This window comes from Canis lupus, chromosome 16 (assembly GCF_048164855.1).
Source record: "Canis lupus baileyi chromosome 16, mCanLup2.hap1, whole genome shotgun sequence".
Classification (NCBI taxonomy): Eukaryota; Metazoa; Chordata; class Mammalia; order Carnivora; family Canidae; genus Canis; species Canis lupus.
This window is the reverse complement of record NC_132853.1, coordinates 24,382,960-24,403,226: the sequence shown is the minus strand read 5'-3', so window position 1 is coordinate 24,403,226 and position 20,267 is coordinate 24,382,960. Positions and strand designations below refer to the sequence as shown.

General features: G+C 48.4%; 1 long non-coding RNA gene across 7 annotated transcripts in view; it reads right to left on the bottom strand.

The window, feature by feature from the left end:
• Positions 1–5,696: 5,696 nt before the first annotated feature.
• Positions 5,697–20,267, bottom strand: part of LOC140606354 (uncharacterized) — a 22,131-nt gene continuing 7,560 nt past the window's right edge. The window contains exons 3-5 of one of the 7 annotated variants that reach the window (XR_012008687.1): positions 18,653–20,080; positions 10,159–10,224; positions 5,697–5,890 (exon numbers count right to left, since the gene is read on the bottom strand). This is a non-coding gene — a long non-coding RNA (uncharacterized lncRNA). Of the gene's footprint in view, positions 5,891–10,158; positions 10,225–14,322; positions 14,563–17,442; positions 20,081–20,267 lie in introns of those variants that run through there. The other 6 variants (XR_012008686.1, XR_012008689.1, XR_012008684.1 and 3 more) reach the window with 6 other exon arrangements.

The following is a 20,267-nucleotide window of genomic DNA, read 5'->3' as shown; positions in this document are numbered from 1 at the left end:
CTTGTCGAGCATACCTTCTGAAGTACATGTGTAAGGAAATCTATAGGATTCATTCCTAGAAGTGAAATCCCGAATCACAATGTCTCTGCATTTTTCAATTTTAGTGGATAAAGCCACATATCCCCCCCAGAGAGGTTGTCCCAGTTTATCCCTGTAATGTAGTAGGGTGTCTGTTTCCTCCTCTTTTACTGACAAAGTGTTGTCACACTTTTTGACTTTGGCAATGTGACAGGTTAAAAATTTGCATTTCTCTTATGATGAATGAAATTAAACATATTTTCATATATTTAGGAACAATTTTCAGGTCCTTTTTTGTCAATTTTCTGCTATCCTTTCCTCATATTTTTTTTTTATGTTGCAGATCTTTCTCATATTGATTTGTAGACTCTCTTTATTAAGGAAATTAGCCTATGATATGAATTACAAATAATTTTTCCCTAGCTTGTCATTTGTGTTTGGACTTTGTTTATGATGGGGTTTTTTGGGCAGACTTTATTTTTTTTAGAGAGAGAGAGAGCATGCAAGCAGCGGGAGGGGCAAAAGGAGAGGGAGAGAATCCCAAGCAGGCTCCGCACGAGCCCGATGTGGGGCTTGATCTCATGATCCCAAGATCATGATCTGAGCTGAAATTAAGAGTTCGACACAACCAACTGGGCCACCCAGATGCCCCTTGGCAGGCAGACTTTTTTTTAATGTGAGATAAAAGTAAAGAAGAATTTTGCTAATTCCCAGCTTTGTCTCCCATGGTAAAATGCTTGCTAAAGTTGAGATATGGGTCCTAATGACTTGATCTTGGGTTCCAACCTGGATTGTTTTTTTCTTTTTTAATTTTATTCATTTATTCATGAGAGAGAGGCAGAGACACAGGCAGAGGGAGAAGCAGGCTCCATGCAGGGAGCCCAACGTGGGACTCGATCCTGGGTCTCCAGGATCACTCACTGGCCCGAAGGCAGGCGCCAAACTGCTGAGCCACCTAGGCTGCCCATCCAACCTGGATTCTTAATATAAGTACAGGTTGTAGGCAAAGGAAGGTGATAGTCCTATCTCGTTCTGATGTCTCATCTCAAGAAGTCTTTGGACAAAGGGGAACAAGCTCAGAGTAGGGTAACAAAAAGGGTAAATGGGCTTGAAGGGATGGTGATGGGACTCTGTCTTTAGGCCTGAAGCAGATAATTGTCTATGAATCTCATCTTGGGCAATGGGCCTGGCCACATAATGCAAAACCAGACCCTGTAGTGGAAGCTCTGGGAAGCCAAGTGTCAGATAATGGGGCTCTCTTTTAAAGCAGAGCTATCTGAAAATAGAATGGCCTGGACTGTGAGGAAGTGAACTTCTTGGCATTAGAGATGGCTGACCACCTACTGGAGATGCCAGGGGTTAAATCAGATGCCTGTCAAAACTTCTTCTAATCCTAAGAGCCTATAATTCTGCATGCCACAAGGAATCTTAAAATTCCCATTTTGCAAATGAAAAAAGGGAAGTGGGAAATTAACATGCACTGAGCACCTGCTTTATCTCAGACACTTTGACACATTTAACCTGATTTTAAAGGATAAGAACCAGAGAGGTTGAGTGATTCATTTATGGCTACACAGCAATCTAGTGGCAGAGCCAGAACTGGAACCTAGTCCCCCAATTTCCAAACCAGAGCTCTCTCTGCTAAACCATCTGTTTCTGTTCCATAACTAAACACATCTTTATTGCATGTCTATTGCATACCTACTCTGAACTGACACTAATGTGGCCAATGAGAGTGCCTCATATGCAGGTTATTAGCAAAAGCATTAGGTTATTTGCTCCGCAAAAGGTCACTGCAGTGGGCAAGTACACTTGATCTCATGATCCCAAGTACACTTGATCTCATGATCCCAAGATCATGATCTTGGGTTCCATCTCTGCATTACCTGGCTCAATGTGAGTGGCGCCCTCTGGAGTTGTGCAACGTGGTAGCCCTAAGTAGGCCTATAATGAAATATGAGGCAATTTGTAAGTGCAGTAATAAAAATGTGTACAAAGTGCTATAGGAATACAGAAGGAATGATTAATTCTACCAGGGAAGGGAATTCAGGAAAGCTGCCCAGAGGAGGTGGTATTTGAGCAGGACCTTGAAGGATGTGTAAAAGAACAAAGAGCAAAAGAGAATAATTTCTATATTCATTTCACATGCATTTATTGAGCAGCTCCAGGTTGCCAGGAAGAGATGAGTAATTCACAGTCCAGTAGTGGAGACAGCCAAGTCACCAATATATTGCCATAGGATGTAAGTACAATAGTGGAAACATGCACATGGTACAAAAGCAAATATAGCCCCTTCTGAAATAATGTTGGGGTTTGGGGGGCAATCTAGGAAGGCTCCTGGAGAAGTGAGGACTGAATTATAGGAAGGAAAATTAAAAATCTCCAGGTTGGGGCACCTGGGTGGTTCAGTCAGTTAAGTGTCCACCTCTTGATTTCAGCTCAGGGCATGATCTCAGAGTTGTGAGATGGAGCACCACATCGGGCTCCACACTGAGCATGGAGCTTGCTTAAGATTCTCTGTGTCTCTCTGCCCCTCCCCACCACTTGAATGTGTACACATCCTCTTTCTCTCTTTAAAAAAAGAAGAAAGAAAGAAACAAAGAAACAAAGAAAGAAAGAAACAAAGAAACAAAGAAAGAAAGAGAAAAGAAAGAAAAGAAAATTTCCAGGCTGAGGTTCGGGAGAGAGGGAAAGGTGTTCCAAGCAAAGGGAACGGCATGTGCAAAGTTTCTGAGTCTTGAAAGATCACCCTGTCTTCAGATACCCAAAGCAGATCTGAAAGGCTTGAGTGTAAAATGCTGGGGTGGTGGGCAGCCAGGCAGGAGGTGGAATTGACATCCAGGCTTTTAGGCAGGACCTACCAGGTTTCCAGATGAATGGGGTGTTGGTGTGGATGAGGATTTAGCAGGCTTAGCAACCTTCTTTCAGAGCCATGCCCCAGACTGGGAGCAGGAAGAGAAAAGTGTGAGCCATAAATCCCCAGCTCTTCCTGCTGTGCCCAGCGCTGCAGAGCCGGGAGTCTCCGCGGCTCTCCAGTCCCACCGCTGCGACCCTGGCTAATCCAGCCTCGTGGCCCATCTGACACACACTTCCACTTAACATTTTGTTAGCGACTCTATAAATGAGCTCTCCCTGACCTTCAATCCCTGGCTAATTGCTGGTTTCATGTACAAGACTAGCTTAATTTTACGTGATAATTACCTGAGAGTGGCAATACATATGGCATTGCATGTTCGAAATGTCAGGCCTGGGAAACTACCAAGTGGCCGTAGTCAGGGGCAAAAGGAGGAGGCAGCTGGTGGCAGGGACCTTGGAGAGGCAGCCAGGGAACAAGGCCATGAGGAGAGAAGGAAGACGCGTGGTACAGTCAGAGCTCTGGAGAAGTGGGGCCCCGGCCTGCAGTGGGGTCCAGAACCCACTACTGGCCCAGTGCACCCAGGGGCACAGGCCAGAGGAGCATTGCTCAGTCACACACACATGGTGGAGAAGCATGGACTGGATCAGAGGCACCACTCATTCACGCTCAGTCACTCACTCAACAGATGCTCATGGAACACCTACCACATGCCAAGCAGCGTCCCCGCACTCCACTTGAGGAGGTTGGGACCATGTGAAGGGCATGTTTGGGTTGTCAGTTATTTGGAGAGATGTTCCTGGTATTAAGTAAGCAAGCCAGGGATGCTAACAGACTTGCAATTCCCCGCAGAGTCCCACTCAATAAAGAATTGCCCGCCCCAGGGACACCCGGGTAGCTCAGCAGTTGGGCGTCTGCCCTCAGCTCGGAATGATCCTGGGGACCCAGGATCAAGTCCCACGTCAGTCTCCCTGCATGGAGCCTGCGTCTCCCTCTGCCTGTGTCTCTGCCTCTGTGTGTGTGTGTGTGTGTCTCTCATGAATAAATAAATAAAATCTTAAAAAAAAAAAAAAAGAATTGCCCACCCAAACCCAGTTAGGAATCCCCACCACTAAGCCAGAGCTATAGCCATGAAGAAGCAGAGTGGTTCCTACCTTCTTGGAGCTCACAGTCAGGGAAGCACAACCATGGCAAGGGGTTGCAGTTCATGTAATGTGAGTTGGAAAAGAGGACTCAGGACAGTTAGCAGGTGAATTCACAAAGTCCAGGGTTCAGAAGAGACCTTTAAAAGGTGCCATCCGTGCCCCCAGTGTCTCCAGCTCGTGCCTAGAACAGTGCTTGGCATAATAAATGGTGTCTGTGTGTGTGTGTCTAAAGCATGATGCATGCACGTTCTCCAGAGGGATGGCTCGGGTTCACTTTTTTCTCATCATCCCTGGGTATGGGGCAAGGCAAGTGGGGTCCAGGGCCCTGGGATAGTGGGACAGGGGAGTATAGGCCAAGAAGGAGAAAGGGTGCCCCTGGCCAGCTTGAGGGTCCTTGCGCAGGAGGCACGTGGGCCACACCCACTCACAGGTGCACACACAGGCCACAGGACAAAGGAAGAAGCACGTTCCCCAGATTAGGGCAACTTCTAAAAGCCCCTGTTAGCCTTCTCACCCATAGAATTGTGGACTCCTGAGCTGTGTTGGAGTAAATTACTTGCTTAATGAGATTTCAATTAACAAAAACAAATTAAAATCACTTTGGTAATTAAGCTGCTGTGAACCTTGCCAGCAGCTCTCCCTCAGACCTCAGATTTCTGTGGGGAGGGAGCTGGGAATAGGGGGTCCACTCAGCAATGCTGCTGAGGCCTAAGCAGGACCAGGAGCTCCCTGCCTTGGGGACAGCACCCAAGGAGCCACCGCTTCCTGGGGCCATGCTAAGGGCACCAGAAGGGTGGGTAAGAGAAAAGGGCAGCACGGAGCAGCCAAACTTTGGTTCACATCATACTTGGCTGTGTGAGCAGAGGACACACCATTGGCCTCTCTGGGCCTCAGTTCCCTCATCTGTGAAATGGGGATTATAATCATGCCTGCGTCATTGGTTTATAGGAGAATCAAGTGAATGATGCATGTAAAATATTGGAAGAAGGTCTCTTCCCATAAGAAAGGCTTTTAACCCACTTTTCCCTGTGTGGGGCCAAGCCCTTCACAGGGCAATCTTTCCAGCCTTGCATTTGCATTGTCCTAAATCCCAAACCTCCCCTCCTGGGTCACCCCTGAGGGCAGCCCTGTTTCTCTGAGTTGGGTAAAGGAGGATCTACCACAGAGGTCCCCTTGGAGGCAAGGATTTTGCCAGAGTCTGCCCCCATCAGGCCCCCATCTCTTTCTGTCAGAGCCAGTAGTAGGATATGGGAGCTCAAGAGTACTTTTCTTCTCAGGTGGCCTGGAGAATACTCCTTTCCTGGTGTTATTCAATCACTTACACAGGGCGCCTGGGTGGCTCAGGGTATGATCCCAGGGTCTCGGGATCGAGTCCTGTATCGGGCTCTCTGCATGGAGCTTGCTTCTCCCTCTGCCTGTGTCTCTGCCTCTCTCTCTCTCTCTCTCTGTGTGTGTGTGTGTGTCTCTCATGAATCAATAAATAAAATCTTTAAAAAAAAAAAAAACACAAAATCACCCACACCCACATGAGAGACCGGGAGAGTTAGTGCAAGTATCCATAGCCACATTACACAGGTGAGAAAATTGGTTTCAAGATGTACCCAGTGGTTGAAAGATACACATTATTTAGTCTTGTGAATTTTTAACAATAAACTTTTATTTTTTTTTTTTTAAGAGAGAGAGAGGCAGAGACACAGGCAGAGGGAGAAGCAGGCTGCACGCAGGGAGTCCGACGCGGGACTTGATCCCAAGACCGTGGGATCACACCTTGGGCCGAAGGCAGATGCGCAACTGCTGAGCCACCCAGGCATCCCAACAATAAACTTTTAGTTTTCGTTTTTGAGTCACTGTTTACGCCTTTCATTCAAAGGGACTGAAACAGAAATTTAAAATTAAAAAATTATTATTCAAAGTTCACAAAATTAAGCGCACACTAGATGTAAAGGATCAAAGTTTTAAATGATTTCTTTCATTTTTAAAGTCTGGAACACTTATACTTTTGAAGTTATTAGAGCAAAAACAACAGGGCTTTTAGAGATAGATATTCATGTTACGTGTGTGCATTTGACATATAAAACATATTTTCATATATATATGTGTGTGTAAGTACACACACACACACCATACAAATGCTTTCTCTGTGGTGGTTGAAATTAAAGATGGCTTTGTTTTATGTGTTCATTCATTTATTCAACATATTTTTTCATCCCATATATTATTTAACTCACTAGCAGCTCTTTTAGTGCCCATGAAGTGCCACAGTGAACAAGCCAGACTCAAACCCTGCTTTCAAGGAACTTATGACTGGTCAATGAAGATGGACGTCGGACAGGATGCAATCAGGTGAATATTGCAGAAAAGGAAAGGCAGGGCCTTGGAAGCCTATCACAGAAAGGGTAATCTTGGATGCAGGGGGAGTCTGCAGTAAACATTTAATTTTTTGTAATTGGACTAAAGATAATTTATATAGATATTTTAATGAATCCAGAGTCCCATAGCTAGTTTGTAACAGAACTAAGAGTAGACAGAAAAGCCTTCTGGTTCCCAGGCAAATGATTTTTTTTTAAGATTTATTTATTTATTTATTAGAGACAAAGAGAGAGGCAGAGGGAGAAGCAGGCTCCATGCAGGGAGCCCAACGTGGGACTCGATCCAGGGTCCCCAGGATCACACCCCAGGCTGCAGGCGGCCCTAAACCGCTGCACCACCAGGGCTGCCCAAATGATTTTTTTTTAAATCTGATACCAATACTCTGGATAATTGGAACAGCATCCCAGTCTTGAGTGAAAAACATCCTAAGATGGGCAAAGGAGATGTCTGACAGAGACAGTCCCACCATCTATGCATCTGTCAGACCACGGAGGTATCCCCATTCACTATCAGTGCCAGATAGAGGAGGTCAATATCCACATATCTTTGTCAGATGGAGGAGTGTGTGCGTATGCGTGCGCTCACATGTACACACATCAAACAGGGCTCAGGCTGACGGGTGTCTCACTCTCCACCATCTCTGAAGGAAGAGTCTAAACTTTGCTTGGTCTCAGCAGCCTCTCTGCTAGGCTGAACTCCAGTGTGCCTTTCCAACCCACACTGGGAGTCAGGCCCAGAGGAGAACCTCCCAAAAGTCAGACTCTCTCACTCCCTGACAAGTAAGTGCTAACCTCGCAGCCCTAACCCCAACACACCCCTCTGCCCTGGGGCAGGAGAGGGCAGGGTGCCATCCTCCAAGCACCCACCTTGGGTGGGGGCTACCCCCTACCTGGAGAGGTCTCCAAAAGGGTTGTCCTTTCCCTGCCCAGACTTCACATATTGTATTTTGTGCTGACTTCAGGCAACCAAGAGAGGAGGACACAGAGTTGTACTTTCCAAGTAACTGGAAACCCTTAATCAATGTTAATTGGTTCTAATTAACATATGTTAATTAATGATATTTACTACAAATTAAAGGTATGAGTATTCCCAGAGGGTTTCCTGTTCATCCAATTAGTGCCAATTAGTTGCAATTAACACGTGTAAATGAGATTCCATTGAACCCAAAACAAACAGCACAGAATCTCTCCGATTCCCTTTTGTACCTTTTCCATCAGCCAGGGAGCTGGGGGTGGAGGGTGAGAAGTGAGGGCGAGAGTGGGGAGAGAAATCCTGAGGCTGACCTGGAGTGAGATGCTGACTCTCTGCACACGAGGGAAGAGAGAAGGAAGAGCCAAGCAAGTTGATGAACAAACCTGGCTGTCCTGAGGGTGGCCTCCCGAGGCATTGGTTATGCTCCTGAGGGCCATGAGCGATGCCACGGGCATCCTAGCCCCTGCCAGGACCTAACCTAGTGCACAGCCTATAGTAGGTGCTCAGTAAAAACTGGCTAAATGAAAGGTTGGTGCCTTTGCATCAAGGGCTGATATCTTTAGTCATAAAATTAAAGGATGGATTGATTAGGAAAATGTGTGGAGTTCTCTTCTCCATAAGGTCTTCCCAGGGGTTCTTCTGCCAAGGAGCAAGATATTATTTCCCTGTGTGATATCAATTGAGTATAATCTGCACGTGTCTGCAGAGATATTACTCTACCACCAATGTTGCCATTTCCCCATTTTATTTCCTTTCCCCTTTACCACTGAGGCCCCAACCTCTGGCATGGTGGTAACTGGATATAAAAACAGCCAGATGGGCAGCCTGGCTGGCTCAGCGGTTTAGCGCGGCCTTCGGCCCAGGGCCTGATCCTGGAGACCTGGGATCGAATCCCACGTCGGGCTCCCGGTGCATGGAGCCTGCTTCTCCCTCTGCCTATGTCTCTGCCCCGCCCTCTGTCTCGCATAAATAAATAAATAAATAAATAAATAAATAAATAAATAAATAATCTTTTTTTTAAAAAAAACTGCCAGAAGGGGCTCCCGTGAACAAGGAAATGCAGCCCCAAATTCCTTACCGCACAGAGCCTTCTGTGAAACTGTGAGGTAAGATAAAGCCCCCAGTAAGCTGTTTATTGCTAACTCGCTTTTCCTACACCAAACCTCCCCTTAAAGTTGACATTCATCATTTAAAAATATTTATTAGTCACTGTGTACCGGGCACTATTCCAGGGGCTGGGGATACAGCAGTGAACAAATCATCTTCAAATCCCTGCACTCGTGAAGCCATCATCATCCTGCCACTTGGGATTTTGATGGATCCAAGGTCAGACACACTTGGGTTCGTATCCCAGTTCTGCCTCTCAGCAGCTGGGGACAGGGGAGGGCTGGTAGTTCATTATCTGTGCCTCAGTTTATTTCTCTGTAACATGGGTATATTGCCTATTGCCTATCTTACAGCCATATTATTAGGAAATTAAACTTTCTCCCTTGTCCCATCTTGGTGGGGTGGGAGCAGAATTTGGAGTTAAGTCACAAGGAAGGTAGGAGAGAGGGAAGCAAAACTCAAATCAAAGTCTGGTTAAGTTATCTCTACATCTGGATCTCTACACCCAGGCTGGCCAGGAAGTCCCTCCTACTTGTGTAGCACCTCACAGCTTACAGCCAGGCTCCCACTAATCACCCCAGGGCAGGGAAGAAATGGGTTCAGAGAGGGGAAGTGCTTCCTGGATTGTATGCAGCTGCTGAGGCTGGAGCCCAGATCTTTGGCAGTGGTACAGTGAGGTGAGTTCTTCACTTTCAAGGACAAGAACGTTGCCTCCAACCTGGACTTCTGGGAGCCCCGGACACTGGGATGAAGCAAAGGGACACAGGCAAAGTGTCTGCTTTTTATCCCACTAATACATCTTGAGAAGTGATATCTCTCTAGAGCCAAAGTTCCTGCGATGAGACACTACATGGCCACTTTGGGTGTGGGGGGGGGGGTTGTCGGGGGGAGAAAACCCTCTGCTCCAGGAATGTAACAACAGAAAATAATTAAGGTCTAATAAGGTCAGTGTTCCACCTTAACACCTTTTCAGTTCCAGTTAAAACCTCTACTAATTTGCCAAGAAAAACCAGCCTCACTGGGGTCTTATTATTTGAATCACGTCCTGTCTCTTAATTTAAACGAGAGACTCACATAAGGATTTTTTTTATTTTAAATTACAATGCCGACTTCTTCCAGTTGATTACGGTATATGACTCTCTGTTGGAAGGCCATTATTTTTTGCTATGATTTACAAAGCATTTAAAGTGAAATCAATGTAATAAATATTGAAGTATTGTAATAGATAATTCCATATATTTAACCAGAGACACAGCACAGCCCTGGTCTGGGCAGCTGAGAGAGGAGCAGAGGGAAAAAATGGGATGGGAGAGTGCCATGGTATTAACATGAAGGGTGACGTCTCTGCTTTTCTCCTGGATTCATTTGGCAGGATTCACTGAGCACCCCCTAAGTTCCTGTACACTGGACGTGGGACTCTGGGGTGTTATGAGGTGAGAACCATGTCCTCTGGGTGCCACAGACTCTGGATAAATCCCCCTGCAATGGAGAGGACCAGAAGTAGAGGCCACCAGAACCTATGTGAGGAATTCTGTGGTGGGAAGGGGGTTCTTCTCCCTCTCCTTGCCCATCCTGGTCCCTGTCTGGGTTGAGCTATCTCTAGATCTCTGGCTGCAGAGAACAAAACAACCCAGCGTTCACAGCCCTGAAAACTCATGATGGGAGAGAGTTGGGAAAGGGGAGACAGCGCACCTGTGTGACCTCGTGCTCACCTCCTGGTACAGACCCTACAACAAGGAGATGTCCATGCTCCAGGCTCTGCAGATGGAGGAAGTCAGGTTAGTAGGTTCCTGCTCCCATCTCTCCAGGGACCCATGCTGGAGCACAGCACCCACAATCAGGCCAAGACAACTTCTCCAATTGGGGCCCATTTTACCCAGAGACAGGAGCCTTGGTGTCTCTTAAAGGCAAGCTTTAAGCTGTCCTCCTACCTGCCCTCCCCAGTGGCTAAAAGTACCCAGAAGCAGGTTCCTTTCCTGCTGCTCCATGCCCCATGGAGAACCCCCTGTTTGTTTCCATCTTTGGAGGTTACATATGGGTCACACATCTGCTCCTAATAGGGCTCTGCTCCTGGGCTCCTGGCCTGACCCAGAAACTCACACTCACCCGTGAGGCAAGCACACATGGGGCACTAGCCTATGAGTTGGTTCCCATCATACACACCTCGAGTGCAGGCAATACACTCTGTCCGCAGAGCCGTTCGAGTGCCATGGAGGTCTTAATAGAGATTTTGTGGTCTGTATGCTGCAGGCTAGCGATGGAGCACGGGTAGTGCTCGCACACATACCCACTCACACATTTAGCAGATCTCGGAGGAGGAAGATGTATTGTCCCTTGCCTTCCCACCCCAAGCCTGAACCCAAGCCCCAAGTCCCTAGCTCTGAACATTTTCCATCATAAATCCCAGGAGGGGACATGCAGAGGGAAAGGGAGCAGAGAGAAGAGATTTACAGCAAACTTGCTTCCTGACACCTCTTTGGCCCATCCCATAAAATAACAATATCACCAGATAAATCACACAGAGTCTCAGGGGACCTTACCCTTGTCCTTATGGGGTCTTTGGTGGGAGTCAGTGGGTCACGGTCAGAGGATTCCACCCAGCTGGGTTCTCCCTGACAATATCAGTCCTACATGGCAGGATGGGGGTTGACTTAGATCTAATCCCTGGAGTATGGGGTGGGGGTAGAAAATAGGATGAAGCTGGACAGCACTGGCTATCATCATCCAAGAGAGAGCATGCATAAGCAAATCTCAGCTCATATTCCTAGCTGTGTGACTTTGGGTAAATTACTTAACATCTCTGTGTCTTGGCTTATGTCTCTGTAAACACAGGTCATAGAATAGCCCCCAGGCAGGATATATGTGAAGATTTATTGAGAATAGGTGTACCTGGGTGGCTCAGTGGTTGAGCGTCTGCCTTTGGCTCAGGTCATGATCCCAGGATCCTGGGATTGAGTCCTACATCGGGCTCCCTGTGGGGAGCCTGCTTCTCCTTCTGCCTATGTCTCTGCCTCTCTCTGTGTGTCTCTAATGAATAAATAAAATATTTTTTTATAAAAAAAATTTATTGAGAATAATATATGTCAAAGTTCCCAGCATATCCTCAGAATGTGGTTAACTATTGTAATCACAAATGTTTTCCCTCCCCTAGGATAGAAAACACCGTGGCAGTGTTCCCAGTGGAGGGGACGGGATGTTGGCCCTCTACAGAGAGACATCAGGCAGCCCTGCTCCTCGTTGGCTCTTGATTCCCTGTTCACCCGTGATCCTAGGAAGGCAGGCCTCCCTGTGAACTCGCTACGTGTCCGTGAGCAAGGCTCTTCCCCTCCCTAGACCTCCGTTCCCCATCTGTAAAGCAAAGGGGTGGAAAATCTGGGTCTTTAAGGCCCTGTCCATCATCACATCATAAAACCCAACAATTAGGACCAATTTCCAACGGGGCACCGTAACCAAAGAGGAGCAGGCAAAAGCTGTAGCCTCGAGGCCAGCTGAGGCGTTGCGGGCACCCGGGCCAGGAAGAAGCAGTCACCGTCCTGGGAAGGAACTGATGGGCTCCACCTGGCTGGTCTTCACAGCCCCGACCACTGCGAGCTAGAGACCCCCTGATTACAGTCCAGGGTACCTGTCCATCATGGATCCCAAGGCCTCCCAGGGCTTCCCCTCAGCCAGAGGGAGGGCAGCCTTCCCAGAGGTGGGGGGGGGGGAGAGCCCTCCAGCCTCATCCCATACACTTGGAGAGACCTGGGCCTCCCTGCAGCAGATGCAGCGCCCCCTCCACCTTGCCTCCCCCAACCCCTAGCCCTGAAGCATCTCCTAGGAGTCCTTCCCAATCCTCTGGCCCAGCCCTCCCTCCTCCTTTCCTTCTTCTCCTTTCTCCTTCCCCACAGACTTCCCTTTTCCTCTCCAGTGCTGCTTCTTGGTTTTCTTTTTCTTCTTTTTCCCCTCTTTCCACACACACATTTCTTCTGCTCTCTTCCTCCTCCTGGTTCTCCCCCTGCCTACTCCTTCCCTCCTTCCTTTTCTTCCCTTCTAGGTCTCATTCCTGGAACCGAGGTGCTGCTATCTTGAGGGGGGGCTGGGGGAGCTGGGAGGAGGCATGCTCTGGCCTGACCGCTCCCCCCCACCAACCCCCAAGGTCTCTCCAGCCACAGGAGGATCAGGAGTTCACCCGCAGGGCAGCTGTCAGCAGCTCCAGAGAAGGATGAGTGAAAGTGTAGGGGGTGGGGAGGCGAAGGTGCTGGGGAGGGAGCCGTCTTCAAATAAAAATGAAAGGAATACACTGGATGAAATAATGGGGCTGTTTAATAAGAAGCCCTGCCCAAGGCACCTCTGCCCCAGGACCTAGCCCTGAAGTTTGCCTCAGCACGGAGGCCCATCAGTGTCCCTGATCCTTCGGAGAGGCCAGAGAGCAGGAGACGCCCCCACCTCCACCACCACACACATGTCCTGCCCCCTCCCAGCCTTCCCCATCTTCCACTGAGGGTCAGCTGGGAGGGGGACAACCTGGCAACCTGTTCCCAGAGTGCTGCCTGGGCTGATTAGCGCCCCAAAGCTGGCAGGCCTATTAGGAGGCTTTTGTGAGGGAGGGGGCTGAGGTGGGGGAGAAGGGGATTTTCCATTGTCCAAGCAACTGGATTACACAGTCAGGGGGTCAGGGAAGAACTTGGCACTTAAGCTGCTTCATCCCAGCCCAGCTTCTGCCCTGGCTCTCAGCCTCTCATTCTCAGCAGAGATTTTAGCCAGCCTAGCCTTGCCTGCTTTTGAGGTGCCTTTTTTGTGGTCTGAGTCAGCCTTGATGGCAAAACCAAGTCTCATTTCCTCCTACCATCCCCACTCCAGAGCTGGGACACCGCAGAGGAGTTCAAAAGGGACCAGCTTGCCACCACCTCCACCAACCCTCACCTTCCACAAAGACCTCAGGTCTGGAGATGGATTGGGAGGATGTGGCCCAGAGAGGTGAAGCAACTTGCTCTGACTCACACAGCAAATAAAGGGTAACCAAGACGGTTTCCTGATGATGGCAAGATTTATGGGAGCAAGTTCTCTGCAAAGTGAGCCAGGTCTATGCCGGGGACTGGAAGGAGCCCTAGATTCTGATGTTCTTACTAGAAGGAGGTTTGCTCCTGAGCTTTCCTGAGCCCCACCATGAGCTTTAGAGGGAAGGTAGCCCTGCTCCCTTTGGTCACTCAAGACCAGACCAAAGCGTGTGGTGGAGCGGAGAGGAGGTGGGAAGGAGATTACGTTTAAAGAGTCCAAAGTCTTAAGGTCTAGTCCCAGCCTTGCCACTAACTTGCTGTGTGACCCTGGGCAAACCACCTCCTCTCTCTGAGCTTCAGTTTATCTTATCTACAAAATGGAGATGACATCTCTTTCAGAATTGTTTTGAAGGTACTGGAAGAGCATTGGACTTAGCACCTGGTATCTACTAGCTGCTCCAAATAATGGTGGAAACAGAATTTTATTTCCTTTACCCAGAGCTGTGCCCACTCCCAGAACAAGAGGTTCCACTACACATTCAAGCAACTGGTTCTTCCCACTGGGAGGGCAAATCCATCATGTTCAACAACTATTGCCCCACCCCGTGTAAGGTTATTGGGGGGTCATGCCCCCACACTGTGTGTCCACTTTCTAGAAAGAGGCCCAAAGCTCCCCACCCTAGCTCCATGTGGCACCTAGAGGCCTCTTGCTGACAGAGGGTCATCTCTGACCTTCCTAATGGCCTATGTTCCTTCCAGCCAGAAAATTCTATGATCCTGTGACCCCTAAAGGCCCTGTCCTGCTAATGGTTTTATGATCTTCCCTAGGCATCCTTTCTGTGCCCTCCCTAACCCCCATTCCCCTTTCAGTAGGTCCTAGTCAAAATAAACAACATTTATGACCAGAGCAGGATTCAAGGTCTGCATTGCAAACAAATGTGGAGAGCCCTTTGAAGGTGCCTGGGGAATCCATCACATCCTGGGGTGTGATGCTCCACAGGCCCAAGGGGAGGTAGGCCCTGGGAAGGGGCGCAAGCGTGGGAAGCTGGGCTCTGGAGATTTAGAGTCCGAGGATCTTGTGCGGTGTCTCAGGCTCCCTCCTTAGGAACAGGCTTGCCCTCTGTGCAGGGGAAGAGAGAAGAAAAGAGGAAGGGTTGCAAGGCCCCGAGGTATCAGCTGCAATCAGCCACTTTTGGTGCCTGATGTGCCTCCTCCCTAGGGGTGGAGACCTCACTTGCCATGTCATCAAGGGGGATAGGGACAAAATGAAAGAGAGAGGGGAGAAATAGGCAAATGGAGAAATAGCATGCAGGGTTGGGAGACAGAGAACTGAAACCACAGAGGCCTCAGGCCCCGACACGACCTCCCAGTGCCCACCTGGATGGTGGGGCCGTAGCCACAGTGGAACAACTTCCCTAAAGAAAACTAGTCTGAACGCCTTCGGGAGAAAATTCACCCAGCCTGACCTGTCTTGTCAGCCGGCCAATGGAGCTGGGGAGAGAGAGAGAACTGGACAGTGCTGAGTTTCCCCAGGAGTGGTAGGTGGTAAACATCAGCTTGGTGAGTGATAGCATGGAGGCCAAAGTGGAGGCCTTCCATCTAGAATTAACCCTTTCTCTACTATCCCCCCCATCAAAGGCAGAACCCCTGCCCCTACTCTCATCAGCATCCCCAACAGATAAAGGGCCCACAGCCCCCTACCCCCACCCCCAGCTCTGCCTTCCACCTGCCACATGGAAGAGGAGCCTCAGCTGGGCTCAGCCTCCTCTGGCAGGTGGCAGGTGCGGGGCTACAAGCAGATTTGTTTTCAAGGGGGACTGGCTCTGTCTGGGGAATGGTTGCTGGAGAATATTAAGGTAGGATTCCCCAAGGCCCAAGTCTGAGAGCAGCTTTCTAGGACACGCAGCTCAAGGCTTTCTGCAGCCACCTCACCAGCCTCCAGAACTGGGGCATGGGCCGAGGGGCTGCTGTTCCCTGACTCAGAGCTGGGGGAGGGAGAAAACATTCCCTCCCGGGGCTTGTGCCTTATCATGTACCCTACTAAAAATACTCTGCTACCCGACAGGTTGGATGGGGAGCTAGACATAAAATATGGGCAGGTAGCAAGGTATCTATCACAGTTATCGGGCACCTGCTTATAGCATTTGCATATATGGCATATAATTAATGTTTGATGAGTGAGAGTCTGAGAAATGGGGAATTGGAACAAAGAAGGAAACAAAGAGACAAGTGGAAATGCAGGGAAGAGTTTTTCCAGGATAAATATAGTTTGTTCAAAAATTATCCTCTTCTGGGGCACATGGATGGCTCAGTGGTTGAGTGCCTTTGGCTCGGGTTGTGATCCCGGGGTCCTGGGATTGAGTCCCACAATGGGCTCTTCCCAGGGAGCCTGCTTCTCCCTCTGCCTGTGTCTCTGCCTCTCTCTCTGTGTCTCCCACGAATAAATAAATAAAACCTTTAAAAAAAGGGACGCCTGGGTGGCTCAGCGTTGAGCACTGCATTTGACTGAGAGCGTGATCCTGGGATCTGAGATTGGTCCATGTGGGCCTCCCTGCGGGGAGCCTGCTTCTCCCTCTGCCTCTCTGCCACTCTCTGTTTCTCTCATGAATAAATAAATAAATCTTTTAAAAAAAAAAAAGAAGCTTAAAAAATTATACTCTTCCTAAACTGAAAGAATGATTTTAATGGCTTCATAATAACTTCTGAAGCAAGTGAATTAGAACTTTCAGCAGAGTGCTCTGGTGCCCAGCATGGTGCTTTATATATAAAAAGTCCTTCAAAGCACAGTTTTAGGGCTGGAAGGGCCTTGGAGAGTATCTAGGCCAGTGGGTCTCAACATTGGTTGAATATAGAATCACCTCAAGTGTTTTTAAAAAAATAAGATGCTGGGCACCCACCTCCAGAGAGTCTGATCTAATTGGTCTGGGATGGAGCCCAGGTGTCTGTATTTTTTGAAAAGCTCCCCCAGATGATTCTACTGTGTAACCAGGGCCGAGAACCACTGGTCTGGGCCAATACTTCACTTTACAGAGGCAGAAAGTGAGACCCAGAGAGGAGGTTACCTAGGCTCACAAAGATAAGTGACAGCAGAAACAGGACCACAGGAGCCTCTCAGGTATTCTGATCTTAAATGAGCAAATAAAGGATTGATCTTCTTTTGGAAGCATCCCTATCTGTGGAGACCAGCTTCCCAACAGTCCCATCCCCCACAGTTTCATATTATTTTCATCAGAGGCCAGGCAGGCTGGCATCTTGACCCTATTCCTTCTGGCCTCCCATTCTGAAGGCCTCAGGGCTCATACAGGGCAAACACCCAATTCAAATACTGTCCACCAGGTCTGGAGCCTCTGAGAATAACAGGGCAGCTGTTATACCATGGCCATATGGAGTGTTGCCGGTGTACACAACAGAGCAGGGGTGTGGGAGTATGTATGTACAAATGTGCACGTGGACATAGATGCACACTTATTCAGGATGCTCCTGCATGTGGACACTCATGGGAGGACCCTTACATGTGTGTGTGTGTGTGTATATATCCACGTGTGGGATGGTCTGCGTGTTCACATCACCATCCGTTTATGCAGCAGTGTGTGAGAACATGTGTGTGAACATACCAAAGACTAAAATGCTGGTATATGTGTGTATGTGATTGTGTACAAGTGCCTAAAGCTGGATCTACACTTACAGAATCGACCTTTACATTTACCAGTGAAGGCCCACTGTGACAGTATGTATGTGGCTAGCTGCCCATGTGGACTTGTGCAACTGGCAATCCGTGTGAGCAGGGTGCAAGTTTATGTGGAGAGAGAAGAGGTTTTTGCTGCTTCTATCACATTTCTTCTAAGTAATCATTGGGAAATATATGTGTTGGAAAACTCTATCTTTCATGCTTAAATATATCTCGGCATATATAAATGAAACATGATATTGTGCCAGCTGAGATGCTACACATTAACATTGTTTATCATTGATAGAATTAAATAACCCATGCAAGCCCCAGTAGCATTTCTTACAATTTTATTTAACACTGTTACGGCCAAGTGACATTTGGCAAATGCCGACCTATACACTGTAGATTGCTGCAACCAATGCATAATTTGCAGGCTATCGTATACAACACACAGAGCAGCGTCCCCTAACATTCCGACTGTCCCCATCTTTCTTTGAGCTCAACTTATTCCTCTTCTTTCCCCAAACCTGATTAAGACCCATCCCTTCACACTTCCCTAGGAGGTCTCTGCATTTGCAGTAAAGATAGATAAAGTGGAGGGTGAGGATTTGGGGTAGAAGAAGAGATAACACTCTCAGACCAGGTCTCTGGAATGTTTCTGCCCCTCCCCTGTCTGTCAGAGGCAAGCCCAAGCCCCAGAATGTGTTAAAACAGGGAGCCCAAAGGAAGTGTTTTTATAGGTTCTACAAACTCTTGGGGTTGACTGACAAAGTTATTCACTCAGAATGAGTAAAAAGAGCATTGAACTTATCAAATTAGTAGTAAATCCTTCATTAGAAGAGTCACAGAAATGGTTCCCTGCTTCTTCTTGACGGGGAAGCTGTACGGTCCCATCAGCCCAAATGAAAACAAGCTTGCAAGTAGTTACGGGCCTGCCAAACTCACCTTTCAAAATGTGTGCCAACCCATGGCCCAGGCTGTTGGCTAACTAATGGATGGCCTGAGGGAAAAGAAAACTCGAGAGCTGGGAAGTCCCAACTGGAACATGAGCAAAGAAAATGGCAAAACCACAAATGAGATTCATATGGGCCGAAAATGTACCTTACCAGTCACTAAGCAGTGAAAAGAGGTTGCATTTACTTCCTAAAGATTACAAAGAAATGGAATTTGTGGGTCTTTCTACAACTTGTGAAGGACTTCTTAATGTCCCAGGAACCAGGGCCAAGATACCACATGGAACCTCAAACCCCTGCTCTGCATGATCTCTGTTTACTATCCCTGGGCTTCCTTTTGGCATGGCAGTAACCAAGATGGAGCCAAGAAACTCCTTACACCTGCCTTCCTCTGTTCTGGGTTTCTCTAACTTTTCCCCTAGTGAGATCCCCAAGGCCTATAAGGTAAAGACAGCCAAAAGTAGTTCGAACAGCAATTCACCCAGCTCCATTCCCCAAATCCTCTGCCACCCACAATGAAGCAGTCATCAGAACTATCTTTCCAGATAGCCCCCAGCCCCTCTCCACCAGCAGGGATACCAGCCAACCTGCTTGGGGGACGGCTGAAAGCCAGAACCAAAAATGTACTGGATCATCTTCACACCGCTGAAGTCAGGAAGCTGGCTCTCTGGAGCCTGGTGCCGTGGGCTGCCTCCTGAGTAAATACAGAAAAAGAAGTTTCCTAATGTTTGGATTTAGAAGTAGGAATGGTAAGAAGCACCCATCAATGCATGTGCCTCTCCCCAACACACGCACACGCACACTCACCCTGCCCATGCAGACAAATCATGAATCATCTCTGTGGCTGAACATTTTAGCGTTCAACAATATTCTTGGAGGCCCGAGGTTTTCAGGCAAATCCCAGATCTGTGCACAAGGACACTGCATAAATCCCTCCCCTTATGAAAGGGCAGTCTGAGCAGATGGGACCGGTCTTAAGTAAACGGCAGGGCCCTCCCTTCGTCCACCTCAGGAGGAGCGGCAGGGGACTTGGCCCCACCAGCCTGGAGAGCAGAGAATGGCAGACGCTGCTCATTCTGGGGCTGATGTTCAGCATCCCCAACTTCTCTCTTGGAGGGAGGCATCCATTTGACAATCCTCCCTCCCCTCCCCCAAGGGGAAATCAGATCTTGAAGTTTGAGTGGAGGAGGCTGCCGGAGACCAAGTGGTAGCTGGAGTTGAGAAAGCAAACCTGAGCCTTAAGAGAGATTAGCAGGGGCCAGGAGGAGGTAAGAGGCCAAAGGGCCCCTTGTACCCCCTTGCCCTCAGCACTGAGAGTGGGGAAAATAACCTCACAGCAACTCCACTTTCGGATTATCTGCTTCATTAATATTTATTAAACAAAAGATTTTTAAAAAAGGGAAGGGGAAAGGCCAGATAATTAAACGCTCAGTGGCGGTAGAGGATTCCTCCACTCTGTTCTCTGCCTCGCTCCCCCATCTGCAGCCTAGGCCAAATGTGTGCACTGTGCCATCTACCTCCTCATCCTTACCCACCTCCCCAGGTGTGTCAGGAAGACATGAGGCAGGTGGATGGAGAGAGAGACAGACCCGGGCACCCCAGGTGCTCACCAGGAAATGCATGGACTGTGAAATTACACCAGGGCTGGACAACTTACCACCACACTGGAACCCTTGGGATACTGAAATAATTAACTTGCTAATCAGCTACACCTTGCTCTTTCCTTTCTTCCTGGAAAAAACAATCGCAGATCGCCCTCGCATCAGGTTCCTATGTCAGTCACTTGGAGACAAATGGTGCTTTAGAAGAAATATACTCTCTCCCTCCATGTAGACTGCAATGGGTCATACAGAGTCAGGCCTCCTCCCCTTCCCCACCCCTACGCACCAGGCCTGGGGGGCACACAGAGACAGAATGTTTCTGGAGATGCAGGGTTTTTTCTGTCCACGCCACAGAGCTTCTCCATCTCCGCTAAGCTCTCTCGCTTTCAGCCCTCTTTAGCCTGCTTGCTGGCGCTAAACAGCCAAGATCCATGTGGAGAAAAGAGGATTGATTAGAATCATAATAATAATCCCTGGCATTCGTCCGGCTTTAGCGTTTACAAAATGTTTTCACACATTATCTCATTCGGTTGAAGCTGGAAGGGACCTTAGCAATCACTTAGCCTAATACAGATGGAGAAACTGAGGCCCAAAAAGGTTA